Genomic DNA, 15,375 nt, shown 5'->3' on the forward strand with positions numbered 1-15,375 from the left:
AAACTAAATTGTCAAGTAAGCTAAAATTATCTTAAATGACAGTCTATTTCTAAATCGAAATTATGTTTAATTATATTACCGTGATAATAAGATTAATTTTTTCTTGATTATTACAAATGAAGATTTGATTAATAAAATTCGACTTTTATTATCATTTCACTTTTTTTAGCAGTATATTTCCACAAAATTTCTAACTAATATCATAAGAAGATATTTCGGCTTTGATATAATTTCATTCATTTGAGCGGTTCTAGAAGCTGAGGTTTCGAAATGATGCCGAACCGCTAGCTTATGAGATCATAAACCATTTCAATAATGATACTTGGTGTACACATAGACTCTTCGTATTACACAGATTGACGACGTCCACGAACACCGAGTGCACTTTACCACAAGCATTTTCTTGTGGTTCATATAGGAACATAGAATCCTAGTGGTATGTGATACTCACAGACTTGGCCTGTTAGTCAGCCTGCGTAATGTTTAATGTGGCTTTCCCAACATTGTTCCCGTCTGCAGCTCGCGAAAGCTTCTCTAATCCGCGTGAAACTCTCGTTCCACTGGGACACACTGAGACCAGATGTGCTATTCGTTTACATACACCTGTATTATCATGATTCTAGTCCACCGAGTATTCACTTATTTTGCTTATATACTTAAACTTATTTTTATGTACTTATTCCTATGACAATTGAGTTGGTTATTATGGAAGATTAATATGAAACCCTTTTGTGTATGACAATATGCCCTAGAGTATAAATAAATATTTTATAACATTTATGTAATAAAATAATCATACAAGATAAATATTGTACATAGTAAAAAGTCTTCAATACTTTTTTTTGTCTGTTCTACTTGGAGAGAATGTAGAAAAAGATACTCACTAGAATGACAAATAAAACATATCATTTTTATACGCTTTTCTCTGAGAGAAATTATTTTTTAAGTAAAAACAAAATTTCATGACTTTTTTTTTACGAAACTTTTCTCTTCTACAAACATTTTTGTCTCATTAACAGAAAATTAGAAATTATTAACAAAAAGAGACAAATTTTTAGCCTGAAACTCGTAAATTTCATTTTTTTTCTATCCTAACTTGTCTTATACTCTATTAATATTTATCACAGGTTTTCTCAAATTTTCTTCACTCTGTTTTTTGAGTATTTACTATTTCTACAACAAAGACAAACATTTATTATTAAAGTTACATTAATATTGACAATCACAATTCAATATTTTCCACATAAATGTCACGAAGCTTTAAGGACTACATTATTTACAAAGTAAACAATTTTGATAGCAAGGATGAATTTATACGACAATTAGCTCTCCATCAATTTATTTAAAAGAATAACTTCTAAAAAAATTGATTACCCAATGTCGTCATACATGCGTCAAAATAATTATTGTTAGCTTTTTATTTTAATTTTGATAAGTTGTTCAATTGATTGGCAGTATTCTTCATTTCTCTTAATATGTAAATTATTTTAAATCGTTATGCATTTATAACGTGTCATTGACACCTAGTTCTAAACCATGGCACTAATCAATGAGAATTGTAATAAAACATGTTTACAATTAAATATAGTTTTCTAATTACTTTCTTTGCATTACGATTCACACAATGTAAGAGCAATAATAGTGACTTGAAAAAAAATTTAACCACTTTGAAGTTGCTTCTTGTCGATTCACTTGTGAAAAGGAGAAACGTTCAACCAAGTGTAAATTCAAAGTGAAGTTCCTTTAATTAACGTTTCTCTAATGAATGAGTTAAGAAATCGATAACGAGAATTATACACTGTGAAAAAACTTTGGGTTGATGGACATGAAGAGAAAGTAAAAGAGAAAATACAGAAGCTTTCTCTGAATAACAAGAAGTGTCAATTTACTCAGTATTCACACCTGCGCATCGTCGTTACTTCAGCTTTTCGCTTCTATAAGTAAAATTAATTTCCTGCTGTTAATCTCACTCCTTTGTCGGTGTGACATCAATTTCCTATGCAAGCTCTTTTGCGATCGACGCTTGCTAAATTTTCCATTTTAGTCCTGATGATTTTATGACTTAGATATCACTCAATAATTATGAATCCTCTATACGAGACTATTTAATTATCCAATTTGTTGTATTTTTATGTATAAATAATTCTAGATGTTATCTCTGATAGACCTACTTCATAATAAAATAGGATAAAATCGTTAGCTGATATATAAAATATTTAAATAAGCTGGTCGTAAAAATTAGAGGGTCTTAAAAATTTGAGTAAGCCAGGGACAATTTTTATGGTTTTATCTTAGCAGAAATTTATTTGACATTACTCAACCACAGGATATTCCATTATTTTTTTAAACTAAAAAGTTTAGGAAAGCAATTTTCTCTTAAATTTGAAAGAGCTTTTAAGTTTGACCAGAATTTTTTATAAATCTCTATTACAGTATTTTTTCGTTAATGTCGCAAATGATGATTGTTGAAATAAGTGGATAAATAATTAAGAAATTTTTAAGCTGGAGCTTTTTACCTATTCTTGAGTTATAATAATTTGATAATAATTCATCCATTTCTGAATTAGGTTCTTTCAATGTAATTTAAAAATTTACGAATTGTGAGGGAAATTTTTAGAATTCTATTATTGTTGCACAAAAACTAATTTTTTATTAAATTCTTTGAAAATTTTAAAATTATTCACACAAATATGCAGTGTATTAAGAGGCAAATTAATCATTAGAATTTTAGTTTATTAACTTTTAAATGATTATTAAGAACAACTTTTGCAATGAAAATCAATAAAAATGAATATTTCATAAGTGAATGGTTTAGTAGAATCGATAATCATTTATAAATCTGTAGTAAGTTTATAGAAAAATATTTATTTCCGTAGAAATCTACTTCTAAGGTTTATAACCAGGCCTCGCACAATCTTCTATTATAATTTTTTAACAACTTCTAGTACTTAGTAACAAATTTATAGATAAAAGGTACAATGATTTTCTTGAATTTTTTCTACAAGAAAGCATGTCTGAAATGAAAAAAAGAAAACTTTCTCAAAACCTGTGCAAAGAATCTCAAAACTTGATTTCGTTAACCATGTTATCAGCTGTTAAAGCGAAAAGTGCTTCTCTATTTGGACTCTCGTGATCCTTGGGGAAATGAGTACATAATAATGAGTGGAATAGCCAAATAGCAAAAAATATTCCTCAAGGATTTCAAAGAACTTTTTAGACTATTTTTAAAAATAATAACTTTTTCTATGATTCTGACATAACAGACTTATAATGAAAATAGTTCAAAACATATTTTGGCTTCCAATGTATACATTGTTGATATTTTATGACAGAGCTATGTAAGTTATCATAGTTACGAAGTTTCCATTTTTTCGATAATTGTGAAGTAAGAGACCCAATACTCAACCACTCTAGGGAATCCTACCTACAGGTATACAAAAATACATAAGTGATCGAGTATTGGTTCTCTTACCATTTATTATTTTATGTAAAGAGTTTAAATAATTAAAAAATAAATGATAATAAAACCAATTACTTTCTTAACTAGTTTATTTTAAAACCTAAAAGTATAATCCCACATATTTTTGTAGAAAAATTCAATTTGGATTTTACTGATTTCAAAACAACGAAAAATCTAAAGTATTTCTCTGAGCTTCCTTGAAATCTCAATTTGTAGCAATTTCTTTCTAAGCTGATACTTCAATAAAAATTTTAGAAGAAATACTCACTTTCAAACCACAAATTGCCTTGTTGTTTTTGTTTAAGTTCAACAATAAATTATTCTTCAAGTAAACAACTAAGCTAACAAAATTTGTAATATTAACCATCTGGTCTGCTTAACTAAATAGCTAAAAAAATATCAACTTTAACTTGATGAGCTGGTTATCAATAAAACGAGATAACTATTCATATCCTTATATAAGCTTTCCAGTGATATTTCAAAAGAGCCCAAGGCAATCCAATTAATTTGTTCGTGATATTTCAATATATCTGACCACTATTTTGTATTCTAAATCGAATCTCTTCTTATGTAATCTACTGAACATGAAAGCTCTTAAAGTATTCGACTATCTAAGAATGTGAAAACTAACCAAAAGGGATCAAGTTTAGTGTAGCATGTTAAATTCTTTTGGATCAGGATACCATGAGTATGAAGATGACGGATGATAATGAAATTTATAATATAACTACTACTATATACAGGTTTGTTTGGTTAGGAGCTTGTCTAGTAACGCCGGAGGCAAGTTCTTAACGTTGTTGACGTATTCACAGTATGAGTAGTAGCTTTATACATAGATAAAGGCATTCCTATTATCCCCTGACGTTATGAGTATGCGTCAAGAGTGCAGTGGTCTCGCTCGTCGACCCCGCAAAGTAATGTAAGCATGTGAATACGTAGTCGTGGTATCTAGTTCTAATATGGTATACGAAGCCATGACCGTGTGGATACCTCTCGGATAAATAAATGACTAGACGAATCCATTATTCTCTCAGTCTACAATTCCTCAAGGCTCTTCAAAAGCTCGGAAATACTTGGAAACCAAAAGTAATGAGACTGGTATTTCTTCGCGGATTAAAACCTCACTCAACTAAAGTGTCTATTAATTCAGTCTCTAGTTCATCATTCTGCATAGATGCTTATTAAATTATTTTATCGTGAAGAGAGACATGAAGATTGTTGACAATGCTGAGTAACTGAATTTCAAAAATCCATCATCTCGCTAGGATTTACGTAGCAAAAATCAAGGATTCATTTCTTCTGTTCTCGTTACAGGGTAAAATTTTAATTTATTCAATTGTTGAAATGAAATGATTTATTACAGTGCATTAATTGTGCTAACGAAGTAATCTAAGAATAGAATAATTTTTATGAGGAAAAATTAAATTGCTGACAGAATATAACATTTTTATCTATATTTTGAATAATAAAATTTATTTTAGCAACAAAAAAGTAGAACATTGTGTTTAGTAATTATTTTTGACGAACAAAACGATATCAATTTTCATTTCAACACATGCTTTGAGGCACCAAATGAGACTTTTGTTTTTTTTATATAACAAGATAATCAATTTCTAAATGAAATTAAAAATATGCATTTTTATTATTTCTATTTTATTTTTAAAATTTCCTTTCAACTTGAATTACTTTTTTCGATGATTAATAAATAAAGAAATAATTCACATAAATGATTGTTTATTCTTTGAAAATTCGTTTATCATTAATTATTGAAATCTTCATTAAGATATCGCTAGAAAATGTTTTCTATAGACTAAGTATGTGGATATACCGAGCTATCTATTGTATGTTCTCCTCGAAGTCAATCCGATCATTTATAGTCATAATAGGTATTATTATATATTAATGCATATTATAATATTATTTCGATAGAAATAATACATTAAAAGTATGATACATAATTATATGACAATATAATTAAAATTGTTGAGTATGTGGCTTAAATGAAAATGGTGAAATATAAATAATCGAAAGACAGAGAGAAAAAAAATATTTAATAAATGTCTAACCACTTTTATTTTCTTTAATGAAAAACTGCTATGATAGATCACATAACATTGACGTCATATCCTCCATCATTTTATTCTCATGCTGATTAGTTGTCCTGAAAAATGAATCGAATCCAACACATTAATATTGAGAAAAATTCGCAAGTCAAACAGAGAAAAGAACTGCAATCTCTTTTCAAGTTTTCACAAGTTAAATTTTCACGACAATTAATCATTTATAATTCTAAATTAATACCAAAATCAATAAAAGACATATGTAGTTTTGTCAGCATTCCACTTTATTAAATAAACATAAAACAACGATAATTAGTAACTGAAAAGCAAAAGAAGTTTGGTGAAAATAGATCTGGTGCCGAATGCTTATCAGAACGTGCTTATTTTGAAATTAAAAATACAGAATACAATTACTAGTTTTCTCTGACGTTGTAGTATAATTGAACATGTAGTATGAATTAACTCCGATAATTTTATTATAAACATCTTTTCTGGGAAAAGATTTAAAATCTGTTAGTTAGAACGATTAAATAATAAATAAATAGTGTTGAAACACGCTCATAACACCTTTAGTTTAGAGGTAACAAAAAAACCTACTAATTTTTAATATATTAGCAATTTTGAGAACGTTTTGTGCACTTCTTTACAAACTTAAATTGAAAGACTTGACTGTAATTATAAACCAACTGTAAAGCAAAAATGAATTTTCTTTTTCTTTTTAATCAATTACACTACAAAGAAAAAATCTTCAGTAAATTAACTTCTTGGGTTCCATAGACTTCAAACAAAAAAAAAAATGTTTCAACTATTATAGACATAAGAAGTAAAACTTCAATATAATTATTTTAATAAGAATTGAATAACCAGATAAAAACTACATTATCAAGTACACACTGTCATTATGAACTGGCTGAAATTTTTCTTATCTCCCTCTTGACATCAATTTCACTCCACAAGAATCTGAGCCGCGGATAATCATCAATTTATCTTCTATGAAATCTCTTTATGATCTCAATAATATCTAGGCTCTTAAAAGTTTTATCAACATTCGATTAAAGCACCTTGTTTAAAACTATATCATAATTTGATATCAAATAACAAATAAATTAATCTAATTACTGTATTAATTTTTTTTTTAATTGGAACACTATATTGTGTTTATATATAAATTCCTTTTTTTTGAAAACATTCAAGAGTAAAATAATAATCCATTTTAAATAAATTCGTTGACGCTATTATCGAAGCCCTGGTGCCTGGTTATTGTTGCTAGAAATAAAAGAACTGGAGAATACGTACACTATCGTACACTTGTACACATTTAGCTAAAACAAAAAAAAAGAAAAAAAGTTAATTTGGACAGTACCACATTCTCTGTAGAATAATGCAGAATTTTTTTTTTTGATTTTGTGTCTATGAACACAATTTAGTAGATACACAATTGTGAAAAATGTGTGTTAATGCCACAGAAATCAATAATTTATTATTCTTGTTGGATAAATAATGACATGTGCGTCAGAGTGACTCGACGTACAAGAACATTGAGTTTATTGTTGATTAGCTGTATGTTGAAATATAGAAGTCGAATGATATCAAGATAATAAATCAATCTATAATAGGGATTTATTATTCTTCATCATTTTATTTTTTTTCCCACCGTTCTATTATAATGGACAAGGGATTAAAATTTTTATTGCAAGTCAAATAACAGCCACTTTCATACTTGAATTAGTAACACATAATATAACTGTTCGTTGTGAATTGTTGAAATATTACATGAATAAACTAATTGCTCATGTTCGTTTATTCGACTATATTCTCTTTTTTGTGCAATTTCAGATAGAAGTAATGGATGAAAAAATGGAAAATTTTTAAAAGAATAAAAAAATTAATATCGGTTTTTTATTTTAAATATTTTCTGTGGCAAAAGCTTCATACTGCTTTCATAGAATAAATAAAGCCTTTATTTTTATTATAATTAAGAAGAAAAAAGGTATTATTTAATTTTGAAAAATTTAATTTAAATAATTTTTTAGGATTATGTAAATTCTAGAATTTATGACTAAATTATCATGAATTTGCGATTTATGACTTGATTCTCGCCATTAATCTACTCCAATCCTCTGCGTTTACACTTTAAAAGAATATTTGCCGTAAGATAACTGTCTTTTCAACGCATTAATAAATTAATACTTGTTTTTTTCTTCTAAATATATAAAGTAGTTTACCAAGTTTGCTAGAATTTCTAATAAGAATGAAAATTTTAGAAAGTAATGCTTTGCATACAAAACTGAGATAGAAACCGCAATGCGACAAGTGTCGTCCACTGAGTTTATTACCTGTTCTATGATATGAAAGTGGCTTTGAAAAATTTGAATGATGTTGAGGGACGGTAAAAGAAGTAGTACTTAAATTCCAAGAGTTATTCGATCGAGTTGGGAGTTTACGCGGGTTCACCAGGAAAAAGTGTTTTAGATCGTAGAAAAGTTCCAATGCAGTTGAAAGTCGTAGAAAATGGGAAAAGAGTATTGGAAGAGTATATATAGAAAAATACGTAGAGGTTATATACGAAAGGTAAAAGTCAAGAGAGAAAATATTTTTCAGGATTCCAATAGAATATGACGGAGAAAAGTGATAGGGTGTGAAGTAAGCGAAAGGTTTGATAGAAATGAAAAGCAATGCCGTCGAAGGTTGTTGGTACAAATGCTTGATGTAATATAAAGAAAGACATAATTTGTTGTTATTGATGTTTTGTTATAGAGTTCGGGAAAACATAACAAAAATTACTCGGCCGTACGAAAAAATATACAATTATGAGAATAAATAAGACAAGAAATTTGATTTTTTAATGTAATTTTAAGAAATAAGACATTATTAAGATGTTATTAATTAGAAACAATCTTCTGATAAAAAGAAACACTTTTACATGAATAAAAAACTATTTTTAGTATGTTATCAAAATAATGTTTGTTACATAAAAATTAATAATAATTGCATGGATATATTTTTTTCTATAAAAAAAAAATGGAGAAAAGACAAGAAATATTCGCTTTTATTAAAAAATTCTATTTATTGCTGATCAATATTCAACGAAATATGGATTGAGTACAGTATTATTTATCAGTTAAATTCAAGTGATTTCCCAAATTTACACAGTTCTTCAGAAAATTGAAACAAAATTTATTCTATTAATATTAAACTTATTTTCTAGAAGAAAAGATGGCTTTTTAAAAATTTGCTAGAATAAAAAAATTTCTTTGAAAGTTTTCTAACTTTTTCTAGCAGCGTCAGATGTAACTGGATGAGATTGTGGGACATTATATAGAATACACATGGTTGTTGAAGAAAGATGTAAAAACATCTTTTTTCTATATTGACAAAACTTGAGTATAGATCCTGAAACAAGTGAGATTCATGAAATAAAAAGTTATAAGTATTAATACTATTTATGCATATTTATAGATGAAAATATAAATCTTTTATGTTTATATTTCTTTCATGTTTCAGGAAATTATGTAGCATACAATTTCCTGCTTTTACGCGAATAGAAGTAAATTTGTGGTTTTTACTGTATTTCTTATGAGCTCCTTTCACTAGTCTCCTATATAAACATTATCCTTATTTTTTTATTTCTACTTTTATTTTATCTTGGGAAAACCCTTTGCTGTAACCACACCATACCAAGTGCAATGTCTATATTTGTACAAGGGTCGGTAACGAATTCGAGAAAGATATCTCTCTGATTGGGACGAAAAATAATATCTTTGATTGCCTCGAAACTTTCATTTGATGATAAAATAACAGTAAAAAGTGTGAAAAAGAACTTTAAGGTAATTATCCCCAAGAGCTCTTTTAAAAATTTATTGTGACTAAAAATATTATTAACATACTAATTATAATTTTTATAGTATACTTAATTATATTTTTTTTTCTACAATTTGTACCAATACATCGACATTACCTATATAGGTAATGTCGATCACAAAATCTATAGAAATGTGGTGGTACCTATATAGGTAATGTCGATCACAAAATTTTTCGATCACAAATTGAAGAGTATACTCTTCAATTTGTGATCGAAAAATTAATTTTAATAATGTTTTGTTCAATAATTAAACGTCAAAACTGTATGAAATTTTATTGAAGCATTAATTACATATTTATTGATTTTCTGATTTTTTCTAAACGTAATCGTAAATTCCGTTTTAGAATATTTTTTGAAAAACTGTAACGGGTTGCTTTCTACCATTAGACTGCATGGTAAAATTGCAATCTCCGATTACAAATATCTTCATTTCTAGACGTCAGATCTTTTTTGTTTAGAGGAAAAAAATGTTCATTTTTTGTTATTCTATAAAAATAATGTGGTTTTAAAAAATTGTAAATAATCACTCTCGTGGGATAACTACTGTAAGGAAAAATGAAGTAGAATCTATTTCATGTTCATTCTACCACATCTATAGGGGCGCATTACAGGAAAACTATTATTTTTACATGTGAATAATATTAGCTGCTTTTGAAATTTTTTCAAATTAATGTACTCTGTTAAGCTGAATAAGCGGATGTTTACTGATCCCAATTCCACTATTGGTGGAGAAGTTGACTATAATTTTATTTATTTTTTTTTCTAAATGTAATCGAGTAATTTCTTTGAAAATATTATCTCTTTCTTTCTTGCAATAAATTAGTAATCATTCCTATAAATCGATAAAAAAACTAAATATACAATCCCATCCTTAACATGGAATACCATCATTTGAAATGCATAGAAATTCAAGAACGCCAAGTTTATCACCATATGAATTTTAATGAATCACTAATTTTCATAGATTTTCAACCATTTCTTTCAAGAGAGTAAAAATGAATAGTCCGAATAAAATCGATCCTCTATAACGTCAGTTTTAGAAGTTATTTTTTTACTTCTTAGTTTATTAATTTAACTTCAAGAAATTTTGTCTACTAACACAACATAATTAATTTTCATTTATTTTTATCATGAATAATCTAAATCTATGAAGGAAGAAGGTCTGTAATTTGTTACAGAGGCAATCTCAGTCAAGAGTTTCGTGACCACACTTCAGATGACATTGTTCATATGACAATGTAATGCTCAAGGCATGTCGACCACTTAACATTCAAGATTGAGATGTGACTCTGTAGGAGTTTCATAAGTTGTTTCGCTCTTGACTTGTGTTACGTTTCGACATGATTTTACTAAATAATTATACAAGAGACATTGTTGAAGGTAAACAAGCCAATAGAATGGATATTCAAGAGTCAATAAATAACAAGATATTAGTATCTATGTGGCTAATGATATTCAGAAATCAATCATGAATGTAAATTATCAATGTTGTACATTATTTCATGGATTCATTTGAATAATAACAATCAAAACTTGAAAATAATATGTAATTTTCCTTTAAAAAAATAACACTATAAATTGGAGATATTATTTAAATAAGTCGCATAATAAACATATATTTTTCATTTGTGCTGAACAGAATAAATAATTGCAACTGTTTCTTTAGCAGTCTGTTTATCATTTTTAATAAACAAAAAACATAGCTTTTGTATTCATGACTTTAAAATCACCACATTTTTTTCTAAGAAGATTGATGCAGTCAAAAATGATGTTCATTTTGCATAAAATTTCTCACTAGCTTATGATATTCAAAAATTTCAAAAAAGTTTTTTGGTCTCCATTGCATAAAAACTTCATAAAATTTCTAATTCAATTCTTCTACAATTGGTAATTCTTCTTTTCTCTGACCAACCATTTATAAGTCTATTTGCTTTGTAATGGACCTTTTCAATATCCAGGAAAGTATTTTCCACTTTCACTTTACTCTGTTCTTAAACACTTGGGTGAAAGCCATTTTCTGGCCATAATCTACAGCTGTGAAATGAATGTGGTAACGCTTGAGGCAAAAAAGCTGTAGCTATTATCGACAGGTTCGTGTTTAAAGCTCAATGAAGCTGGTCTTATTAATGATGGTCTAACGCTTGTTAAATCTCTCTGTGGCGGTATGTTTTATAGGTGAAAAGGATGATCGCGTCTTGTCTTTTAGGAATTGCAAATGAGACATCATGCCGACTGAGCAATCTTAGAAGTGGTTTACCAAAAAGTGGCAACTAGATTACCAGCTCTTGTTATCAGTAATAGAATTATTTATTATGTTGGTCAAGGTTGCTGAATTTACAAGTCAAATTGGTAGAGAATACTTTTTAAAGAGTTCTTAACCACTCAATTATTATTATCACCCCTTGATGGCATTCATTCATTTTGTTAACAGCTAGTATTTTTATTCATTGGATTTATGAACACTTAATTATAATGACTTTATTATAGAGTCTGGAATATTGTATTAAATTTCACTGAAAAATTATCAATTTTTTTTTCATTTTCATTCGAAGATCTTGGTAATTATTAACAACATTTTTTTACTTCTAGCATAAGTTGTTAATAAAAAAAAAAGATAAGTATGATTAAAAATGTTTGATAAAGCTACATTTTTACCTCAAAAATTTTTTTTTCTCTTAAATACATATTGTACCACATATTGTACATAAATACATATTGTACCACTTTTTCTGTAGAGTTATTGATGTTCAAGGTAGATGTGACATTTTTCATTTTACATTTTTAATTCCGTCAAAAAACGTTGTAAAATATTCACTAAAGGAAGTATTTAATTGGTGAATAAAATCTCTTTAACATACTTGACTTTGATTTTCTCAAAATATTTTTCAAGTTATACTAAACTACCTTTTTCAAGCTAATCATAATTATAAAAAAAAATTCTTCATGAAGATAAATCTTGAATCAGTTTTTCGTTGTATCACATTTGAATAAATATCGGCGAATAATCATGTTCCACATGAGTCTGAATAGTTTGAATTACATTCTATTCGATAGCAAATTCAATACAATACGATCTTACGTGCTTCATTTATCATGATAAATCTTTTTCTTCCGTACGTTCTAAAGTACAATCTGAATAATATATAAATACAAGATTCTCAATAAAAACGAGAAAAATACACCGAAAGAGAGTATTGAATGTCAATAAAAGGTTTAACAAAAAAGTATTCGAATAATTTGTAGATCAACTTTTCAAGTATAGAAAAGCTCAATTTCATCCTTAACATTTAGACTTTATGTTTACTAGATTATTCAGAGGATTTTCTCTTAGCATTTATACTTTTCCACAGGATATCTCTTGGGAGCATCTTATGATACTCTTGTGCAGAAACTCGGAGTATGTCTACCCAACATGCGAATTGCTAGTCGACCGTTAACTGTTTCATTCAAGGACAGCATCATACACCAGGTGTTTAAATGTCGCTTCTCTCCAGGGGACACCACATATCTTCTTCACCCTAATCAGATAAATTTTCCAATATATAATGAACATTTCATGATGACAGTTATCAGAGAAATTCAGTAGTCAATAAAGGACTTTTTTGTCAAAAATAAATGCCACAATTGTTCGCTATAATCTCAGCTCTTTCTATCAATTCTATAAGGAACCTTCTATATTTCCCACGAGACAGACGAATCTATTTTTGCAGTCTATGAACCTCTGGGATTATCACAATATATACTTGCCCCAGCATGAGATATATTTCTTCAACATTTTAAGACTTCGATAATGGTCTTCTAAACTATTGTTCCATTCATAGGAGATTTAACATAATATTTGCTATGGAAGCCTTTCTTCATCATTCTTATCATATCTTTTTTTTTAAGATAATATTTAGCATCAATACATTGTCTAGTTTTCAAAATCAAAAATTTCATCTGTACTAATATCGAAATTTTTTTTCTTGTAGAAAAGATTATATGAATATCAGTCGTTTTATGTGATAGCCACATCTGCTTTGAATTGATATTACTACTGCAATTCCTATGGCAACGAAAGAATTGCGTTAAAGCAACCATAAAACAGCGTTTATTGGCAACAGTAAACTGACCCTTGTATTAAAGTAGTTTTTCACAACGACATACAACTATATTTTATGTTTAAATGAACATTTTATAAATAATATCAAATTTTATTATGCAATTTTTTAAATATAGTTTTGTAATTATTTCCAATCATTCTATTTCGATAATACAAAAAATATTGATTCGATGTTAATGTTTGATGGAAGGTTTTTATGAACTTTTTATTTTTACTATAAAAAGTCTCTTTATAGAGCAATAGAGCATAAAAATTATAATAGGATTAGACAATTCTTTTCTTCCAACAACTCGAAAATTTATAGTTTATGTGTAACAGAAGGTGAAATATTTGGATTGAAAAAATGTTTTCATCAAATAAACTTATTTATTATATTATTGAAATTAATGAGTTTATCTGTATTGATGTTAAATTTTTTAGAACAAATAATTATTAATAAAAAATAATTGACGTTTTTTTTTTGTAAAGAAATAAATTAAATAAATAATTCTTAAATTAGAAAATAAAATATTTTACCAATTTAAATAAATTGATAGAAAAAATTATTATAAAAAAACGTATAGTGTAATCAAAGGATTAATGAACCCAATTTGTACATATGGATGAATAAAAACCAAATTATTTGTTATGATTTTTACGAGTGGATAACATATTTAATATTTATAGAGATATAAATAAACATTAAAAATTGTATTCAGTATTATTTTCAATAATTTGTTAAATACTATTTGTAAATAGTTCAAAATTTTATGAGAGAAATTCTGATAAAAAAACATCAATAAACGATACAAAATGGAAACATGGCTTTTTTATTTACAAAATCTTTTTGCAAATTTGTTCAAGGTGTTAATCCTTGAATGAATAAATTTGCCTTTGTGGCCAGAACATTTTCCTTCTATATTTTTTATGAATTAAAAAAAGGAATTATCATAGGCAGAGTAATTTAACTTCTCTTTTCGTCTTCCGGATTCCAAGTCGCTAGATAAGCTGCACTTTAATCTGCTTTCACAATTTTATGGTTGAAACTCAGAACATACATCGCTATGACCTCGACATTAACCTGGATTACTGGTCTTATATTAAAGTTTTCAATGCACTGTGTTGTATTATAAAGCTTCATTGCAGATGCACAAATTTTCTTTATGAAAGCTCAAGTATTAAAGTACAGGTATATATGAAATATATAAAACCAAGTAATACTTTGGTAAATTATTTAATTTTTTGCGGTCAAGACAATAACGTTGGAGTTATTTCCTCATCGTTTCTTGAAGAGCATGGCAAATAAGTGACGCTAAAGGTAAAGTGTTAGTTGTGGATATAGTCAGGTTTGTTTGGCATTTATGTAAGCCAACATTTGTACGATACCATCTGGCAGCCTTCGTATCAATGTAGGAAGTCAAAACCACGATACTTGGTATTGTATTGACTCAACTTGATTTAATTACTCCACTATAAATGCAACAACTTTGGACAACTTCCTTCATTTATTCATTCATTTATAACAATCGAAATATCAAATAAGTTGAGGAAGTAGTTCACTACTGATTTTTGTTTTATTATTAATTTGTGAACAAATCATTTAAATACTTGATAATTATCTATTTATCATTTGATAAAACTTTTGATTAATTAAGCTTTATATAACGTATTTATTTCTCATAAATGTTTCGATACATCTTTATGAATGACTTTATCACAAAATAAAAATCTTCGAGTTGCATTCTAAAAAGATTTATCTGACTGAATTGAGATTTTTACCAGTCTGGGTCATTAAAATTGAATACTAATTTAATTAAAGAGCTCTAAATATTTCTCGGCTTGGAGGAGAATCACTTGGAGAGTTTTACTTATTTAGAACCAATCGCTCGATAGAATTCAACGCAGTTCAATT

At 27.6% G+C, this 15,375-nt stretch overlaps 1 protein-coding gene and 1 long non-coding RNA gene across 2 annotated transcripts in view; one reads left to right on the forward strand and one right to left on the reverse strand.

Annotated features, from left to right (window-relative positions):
• Nucleotides 1–15,375, forward strand: part of Dop2R (dopamine D2-like receptor) — a 103,642-nt gene that overhangs the window by 61,895 nt on the left and 26,372 nt on the right. The gene's annotated exons all lie outside the window — the stretch shown is intronic.
• The window catches only part of LOC118074615 (uncharacterized), a 41,091-nt gene continuing 32,012 nt past the window's right edge, over nucleotides 6,297–15,375 (reverse strand). The window contains exon 4 of the long non-coding RNA XR_004691217.1: nucleotides 6,297–6,842. This is a non-coding gene — a long non-coding RNA (uncharacterized lncRNA). The remainder of the gene's footprint in view (nucleotides 6,843–15,375) is intronic.

Source organism: Chelonus insularis, unplaced genomic scaffold, assembly GCF_013357705.1.
Source record: "Chelonus insularis isolate UGA/USDA-ARS -01 unplaced genomic scaffold, ASM1335770v1 contig_135_pilon, whole genome shotgun sequence".
Taxonomy (NCBI): Eukaryota; Metazoa; Arthropoda; class Insecta; order Hymenoptera; family Braconidae; genus Chelonus; species Chelonus insularis.